Source organism: Chrysochloris asiatica, unplaced genomic scaffold (genome assembly GCF_000296735.1).
Source record: "Chrysochloris asiatica unplaced genomic scaffold, ChrAsi1.0 scaffold00192, whole genome shotgun sequence".
NCBI classification, from domain to species: Eukaryota; Metazoa; Chordata; class Mammalia; order Afrosoricida; family Chrysochloridae; genus Chrysochloris; species Chrysochloris asiatica.
In genome coordinates, this window is record NW_006408710.1 from 258,835 (window position 1) to 265,480 (window position 6,646).

The following is a 6,646-nucleotide window of genomic DNA, read 5'->3' on the forward strand; positions in this document are numbered from 1 at the left end:
TACCATGGACTGTTAAAAGAACAAACAGATTTGTGTTGGAAGAAGTACAGAGTGCTCCTTGGAAGCCAGGATGGCCAGACTTTGTTTCTTATACTGCACATATATTGTCAGGAAGAACCAGTCCCTGGAGAAGGATATCATGTTTGGTAAAGTGGAGGGTTAGAAAAAAAGAGGAAGATCCCCAGCAAAGTAGACTGGCACAGTGGCAGCATTAATGGGCTCAAATGTAGCAGAGATTGTGAGGTTGGCCCAGGAGCGAGCAGTGTTCCATTGATGGCACCTAACAACAACAACATACCTACCTTCACGATAATGGTCTCGTCATAGTCCAAAGGAGTAACAGATGGTAGATTCAAAATAAGATAATGCAAAGAAGTTTAATTTGTAAATTGACTATACACACAAGTATAAGGAACAGTGCAATTGCTTCAGGCAGAGCCATTATCATTCCTAGATTCAAAGAAACTAAGAGAGGAAGTAATGACTGAAACCTGGGAGTAAAGTCATCTAGAATTTACTACCAGAAAAAACAGTGACTATCAATCTAGGGAAACCTTGATCTCAGGGAGGGAGTGAAAGAAAAAATTGCCTTGAACCCATTTCTCTGTAACTCCTACTGGGCTTTTCTGTGATAGAACCTACCAGGGGGCAGTTTCTGAAGTCAGTTGTGGGGACAAAGCAGAGGAGAGACAAGAGGGAGAGCAACGTGGAAGGGCTCATGGAAATTTTTCAGCACAGAAACTACCTTCTCTTAGCTCATCCTGCATAGCTGTCTGGAACCGCTAATGTTGGTTTCCATTCCTACTGAAACTCAAAGGTAATAAGAGAGTGTTTCTCTCTGTTATATGGCTATAAGGAGTACTGGTGTGGTGCTGGAGGATTAGCACAAGACTGTTAACTGCTATGTTTGTGGTTCAAACCTACTAGCTACTCTTCAGAAACTCTATACCAGGTCACTCTGATTTGGAACCAACTTGACACCACTTAACAACAACATACGATTATCAAGGAAACCTGGTGGTGTTGCATGTTACATATTGGGTTGCTAACTGCAAGGTCAGTGGTTCAAACCCACCAGCCTCTCCATGGGAGAAAGTTGAGGCTGTCTGCTCATTTAAAGATTAACGATCTTAGAAACCCTGCACAGGTTCACTATGAGTCCAAATTGACTCAGTGGCACTGGGTTTGGGTTTTTGGGGTTTGACACGACTATTGAGTAAAATTGCATGCTCATATTTGGTCAAAGAATAGTCATTATCTTTTCTTTTATATTTGAAATTGACTCAGAATTATTTTTTTGTACACAGCTTGGTAAAACTGTTTGAATAGATAATATGTGAATGTAACGTAAGTTCATCTTTGTGCAGTTAAGCAGAGCTTCGACCTGGAGGAATACAGCCTGTCTCAGTCCACCCTGGAGCAGGTGGGTTCTTGTAGTAACTTTTTATCAGCCATGTGGCTGCAGTGGATTCACGAAGCATCTTCTTCCCGCTCACTCACTGGTCCAAGAGGCCACTTGACATTCTGTCCTCTGTTTCTTCCATCTCTTTCAGATTTTCCTGGAACTCTCCAAGGAGCAGGAACTAGATGATCTTGATGAAGAAGTTGACCCCTCAGTGAAGTGGAAGTTACTCCCCAAGGAAGACTCTTAAAGACCCCAGATATCCAATGATGTTGTTTAAGCCTGCGACTTTTTGAAAGACAGTATTTTATAGCATTAAAATACCCTATCGGGGATATGGTACAAAATACTTTGAAACTCAGATAATAGTTTCCTCAATAATATTAATTATAGTGGGAGGAGGAAGGTTTGGGATAAAGCCAGAGAAAGCAATGATAGGATATGAGATGAAGTTAAACACAAGCAGCTTCTGTGTCTACCTACAACTGATAACCAGGTTCTATACAGCATCAAATTGACAAATTCATTTACTCTGCAAGTATTTGGGTGTCTAAGGATGATACAGAGCTGGTTTCATTTTCTCTGAGCTTCAAAATATGTAATGTAAAGGAAAAATTAAAACAGGTATTAGTTTTAGGGGGGAAAGAGTTCATTGATCACACAGCATTTTTGCTATTCATTGAGTTTTTTTAAGCCTTCCTTGATTCATTGGTTTTCCCTTCCTGTTATTTTTCAGATTTTAGATATAGAGCTCATGCTTTGTCTGTTGGGAATATAATGGAAATTTGAAACCTGTTGAAATAAATAGTTAAAGTAAGAATTTGAATGATGAAGTTGTTGAAAGTTCTGAAATAAAAAGCTGACATTTAATTGTGAAACATAGTTCTGATTTTTATATGCTTTCTTAAGATGCAAGGGTGTACTTCTATGCAATGCACTGAAATTTTATCATTCTTAATTTTCCATGTGTCTATATATATTGGTAGAGTCATGTGTTGTGTTGCTGTAGTATAAGCACTTGACTGCTAATCATAAGGTTAGAGGTTCAAACCCACCAGCTCTTTCTTGGAAACCCTATACTGGTTCACTATGCATCAGCACTGACTCGATGACATTTAACAACAACAACACATATATTGTTAAGAGTTGCTAATGCTATAGGTAAAACTTTGGGCCATTAGCCTAAAGGTCAGAGGTTCAATCCCACCAGCTGCTCCTCAGGATAAAGATTACACAGTCTGCTCCAGTAAAGATTTACAGCTTTAGAAACTCTATTGCATTATTCTACTCTTTCCTATAGGGTAGTTCTAGAAATCAGAATCCACTTGATGGCAGGTGGATTTGGTTTTGTTAACTAACCAATTAAGAATGTTATAAATATGGAAACTTAAAATAATCATAAGATCATTGGACATTCTTACTTAGGTATTGTTTTTAGCTAATTGAACATAGGAAGAAGGAATATGTATGAAGGATATACACTTTGATTTTATTTGCTTCTTATACCTTCCTGCTTTATTAAAAGTATTTTAAAACTTTTTTTGTAACACTATTAACATTTGGAAGACTACTCATTTAAGACGTTGGGTAAATTATTTGCTCTAGAAGGATTCCTGATGTCTTATTTTTAAAAGATCTTAATTCCGACTCCCATGATTTTAATGAGACACAAGTGAGTGGGTACACATAAACACGTCAAAAACTACTGTTGTTGTGGTGAAGTGTCACTGAGGTGGTAACAATTCATAGTGAATTTATGCACAATAAAAGGCAACACTACGTGGTCCTACTCCAACCTCACAATCGTTGCTACCCTTGGACCAATTGGTGCTACTACAGTGCCAATCTGTCTCATTGGGAGTCTTCCTCTTTTCACTGACCCTCCACTTTACCAAGCATGATGTCCTTCTCCAGGGGCTGGTCCCTCCTGATAATATATCCAAAGTATGAGAGACAAAGTCATTAGATCCTGGTTTCTAAGGAAAGTTCTTGCTATACTTCTTCCAACATAGATCTGTTTGTTCTTTTGATGGTATGTGGTACTTTTAATATATGCTCCTCCAACACCATAACTCAACTGCATCAATTCTTCTACTATCTTCCTTATTCACTCTCCAACTTTCACTGCATATGAGGTTATTGAAAGCACCATGGCTTGGGTCAGTTAAGGCCTGAAACTACTATCTTTGCTCATGAACACTCTTAAGAGGTCTCGTGCAGCAGATTTGCCTAATACAAAACTATAGCTTTACTTATATTATATTAGCAGTAAAGTGGTACTCTTTGTAATGAAACAAATTGTCAAACACTCTGCCAACATAGTTATAACTAAGGATTGTGTCTAATATAGAACTTAGTCTTCAAAGTCTTTGTCCAACTGCACAAACGATCTTCTAGACTTGGAATTGGTTAAGCATTTTTAATATGAAAGCGTTGATATTATGGGAACTGCCAAGGGAAGTGTACATTATTTTAATATTTTGATAATATGTACCCCAAGCTAAGGATCTCTGGTAGTATAGTGGTTACAAGTCAATCTGCTAACCTCAAGTTCAGCAGTTCGAAACTACCAGCAGTTCCACAGGAGAAAGATGAGGCTTTCTGCTCCCATTAAGATTTACAACCTCAGAACCCCTGTTACACAGGGTTGCTATGAGTCAAAACTGACTCCACAGCACATAACCACTACCACCACCCCAAGCTAAGAGCCCTGGTGTGGCGCTGTTGGTAAATGTACTGGACTACAAGTTCTGTTTGAACCTGTAAGGTCAGTGGTTCAAGCTCACCAGCTGCTTCTCAGAAACCCTATACAGTGTTGCTATGAGTCACAATTGACTCAACAGCACTTAACAACAACAACAAACCCAACCTAAGAAAAACAATGCAACTGTCTCAGTGAGTTTGTGAAATACAGGCTTTATATCAAACAATCCTATAAAAGAAACAATAAATTTGGTTACATAGAATTTCAGATCCACAAGAATTTCAGAAGCATGGTACGATCATGGCAATGTTGTTGTTAGGCACTGTCTAGTCGGTTCCAACTCAGGTCATCCTTATGTACAACAACACTGCCCGGTCCTGAACTAACCTCACAGTTGTCACTACATTTGAGCCCATTGTTGCTGCCACTGTGTCAATCCATCTCATTGGGAGTCTTCCTCTTTTTTATTGACCCCCCACTTCACCAAGCATAGTATCCTTCTCCAGGGACTGGTCCATCCTGATAATATGTTCAAAGTATGAGAGGCGAAATCTGGCCATCCTGGCTTCTAAGGAACATTTTGGTTGTACTTCATCCAACACAGATTTTTTGTTCTTCTAACAGTCCATGGTATTTGTAAGTCTCCTTAAACACCATAATATAAATGCATCAATTCTTCTATGGTCTTCCTTCTTCACTGTTCACCTTTCACATGCATATGAGGTTATTGAAAATACCACAGCTTGGGTCATGTGCACCTTAGTTCTCAAATTGACTTATTTGCTCTTCAACACTTCAAATATCAATAGTGTTATCATTTATGACTACAAATATACATAGAAATCCCGTGTGGCGATGCAGGATAAGCACTGCAAGTTTAGGATAAGCTGCAAGGTTAATAATGCAAACTCACCAGCCACCCTTCCCAAACTCTCTACAGTGACACTTGGAGCTTCTATTTGGAGTGTCTTAAGATCAAATGTTCCAATCTCTGTAAAAGAGTGATATCACATCATTCCAACAGATTCTGGAGACTAGGGAAGAACACCAAGTCTTCTGGTGGACCACTGTAGACATTTTTTCTATCACCAGCATCATTAAGAATAAAAATAATTATATAGAAGGTCATTATGACACTTGAATAAAATAATAAATATGTGCATAGAATCTGGTAAATAATATATGTTATTGTTTAGTGCTGCCAAGTCAGTTCTGACTCATAGCAACTCTGTATAGGGTTTTCAAGGAGTGACTGGTGGATTTGAACTGCTGACCTTGAGGTTAGCAGTCCAGTGCTTATCCTACAGCACTATACCAGAACTCACTTATAGGTAATTTTCTTCCTTCTGTTTTCAAAGGCACAGTGTCTTTAAAGATTATACTCAGACAACACCTGTCCTTTCTTACCTACCAATTTATTGAATAGTCCCTCATTCTGTAAATACTTTGACACTTAAATCTCTTTATCCCTACACCTGACATTTTTCTTGGGTGTTGAATATCGAAATAGATGATCGCTCCAACGCTGTGGCTTCTCAGTTCCTGGATCTTGTAAATTTCCAATGATTGTTGTTGTTGTTGTTGTTGTTAAGTGCCATGAAGTTGATTCCAACTCATAGTGACCCTACACAGGGTTTCCAAGGCTGCAAATCTCAAAATTTGTACAGGGTCAGAAAGCCTCATCTTTCTCCCGCGGAACAACTGGTAGTTTCAATCTGCCGACCTTGAGGTTAGCAGCCCAATTGGTAACCACTACGCTACCAGAGCTCCTTGTTGTTGTTGTTGTTGTTAAGTGCCATCGAGTCAGTTCCGACCCATAGCGACCCTGTACAGGATTTCCGAGAGTGTAAATATTTACGGGAGTAGAAAGCCTCATCTTTCTTCCGCGGAGCAGCTGGTAGTTTTGAACTGCTGACCTTAAGGTTCGCAGCCCGATTCATAACCACTACGCTACCAGAGCTCCTTACCAAAGCTCCTTAGCTTCCTTTATTACCTCTCAGTCACTCAACAATAATTATCTGTCCCCAAATGTCAAAAACATTAAGATTGAGAAACCCTGAAAGTAAAGACAATGTTATGCAAAACCATAAGCAACATCAGTAAGGTGATCAGAGGGGGACTTTCAGGAAGACAACAAACTGCGGACTCAATGACAAGAAGGAATGCTGTGGAATTGGTGAGAGCCAGAGACATACAGTGGCCTCAAGTCAGAAACATGTTTGAATGTTTCGAGGCAATGCTGGAGACAAAGAGAGGGACTGGGTGAGATAGGCCATGAGCACTATTGAGTATAATGGGAAGTCTTTGGAGGGTGGTAAGAGGGAGAGTTAACATGATCAAATAAACATTTTGAAAGAAGATAACCCTTACCTCTGAAGACTGAATTTCAGACTATCAACTATTGGGCGCAGGGGCATGAGTTAGAACGTAATAGTCTAATTGACAAATGACAGAGGCTTGGGGCCAGGTGGTAGCAGTAGCTATGGAGACAGTGGGTGGATTGGGATAAATTATGAAATGAAAATTGATTTTTTTCTTTT

At 39.3% G+C, this 6,646-nt stretch overlaps 1 protein-coding gene across 1 annotated transcript in view; it reads left to right on the forward strand.

Moving 5' to 3' along the window:
- ABCA9 (ATP-binding cassette, sub-family A (ABC1), member 9) overlaps positions 1 to 6,646 on the forward strand; it is a 146,321-nt gene that overhangs the window by 83,469 nt on the left and 56,206 nt on the right. The window lies entirely within an intron of this gene.